General features: G+C 52.2%; 1 protein-coding gene across 1 annotated transcript in view; it reads right to left on the reverse strand.

Moving 5' to 3' along the window:
- The window catches only part of PIK3C2B (phosphatidylinositol-4-phosphate 3-kinase catalytic subunit type 2 beta), a 94,555-nt gene that overhangs the window by 17,580 nt on the left and 75,813 nt on the right, over positions 1-1,162 (reverse strand). The window lies entirely within an intron of this gene.

The following is a 1,162-nucleotide window of genomic DNA, read 5'->3' on the forward strand; positions in this document are numbered from 1 at the left end:
TCTGCACTGCCAGGTGCAGTGATTTAAACTTATGACATATGCTTACTATAGATGTGCAGTAGGAAAAAACCAAATTGCATGTAGGCTATGACTACGGTTGCAAGTGTTATCACAAGACTTGTGACTCACAGCGACCTGACCCTATAATGGAGCAAAACTGCCCCGTCCAGTTTTCTAGGCTGCAGCCTTTATGAGGAGCTAGCCTGACCTTTCTTGCAGGAGGCCACTGGGTGGGCCCCCGCTGCGAACCTTTAGCCCAGCAGCAGGGCCCTTCATGATTGGGCCACGGGGGCTCCTGATGACCACTGCCACCCCGCACAAGTCAGGTGTGCAAGTGGGCAGGTAAAAAGGGGACACGGGAGGAAGAGGTAGATGATTGAGTCAAGATAACGGGTTTTTCTGATGACTACATGGTCTCTGTGCCCCTCATAACTTGTTTAACGATCCTAGTGCGTATACTCACACACTCAAATCTGTTCAAAGCTCTTCGAGAATTCTCTCCTTCATGCTGGTCATTCTAATCGTTTGAACAGACCCACATCTCTCCGTGGGGCTGGCTGCAGTAGAGTGGTCCTTTAGGCATGTACATGCCTGCTATGGATAGAATTAACCAGAGCCCTGGTAGTGCAGTGGGTGATGGGTTGGGCTGCCAAGCACAAGGCCAGCAGTTGGCAACCACCAGCCGCTGCTCAGGAGAAAGACGAGTGAGCCTGCCTACTGCCGTTCAGAGTTAGAGCCTCAGAACGCACAGGGGCAGCTCCACCCTGTCTCCTAGGCTCACTATGAGTTGGCATGTATTCCATAGCTGTGAGTGTGTTGATGGATTGAACTGTGTCCCCCAACCATGTGCTGTCAACCCAGACCTCTATGCCTGTGGTTAGCGTCTCATTTAGGACCGAGGGAGCGGTCTTTGTTGTGGTCGCGAGGCAGGATTCGTGGAGGGTCCCTCTCTGGTCAAGGTAGAAAAGAGATGGAAAAGGAGGGAGGTACCCCAGAGGAAGATCTCTCGGGGCAGAAACTCAAAAAGACAAGGCTCTTCCTTCAGCACTGGCAGGGGGAGAGAGGCCTCCCCGCCTTCTAGGCCCCTAAACTGTGCAACAAACAAACAAAAAGCTTTTGCTTGTTACAACTGCCCTGTGGTACCTGTTATGTGCGCACGCGG

Source organism: Echinops telfairi, unplaced genomic scaffold (assembly GCF_000313985.2).
Source record: "Echinops telfairi isolate 266 unplaced genomic scaffold, ASM31398v2 ScPeMD7_7424;HRSCAF=8462, whole genome shotgun sequence".
Taxonomy (NCBI): domain Eukaryota; kingdom Metazoa; phylum Chordata; class Mammalia; order Afrosoricida; family Tenrecidae; genus Echinops; species Echinops telfairi.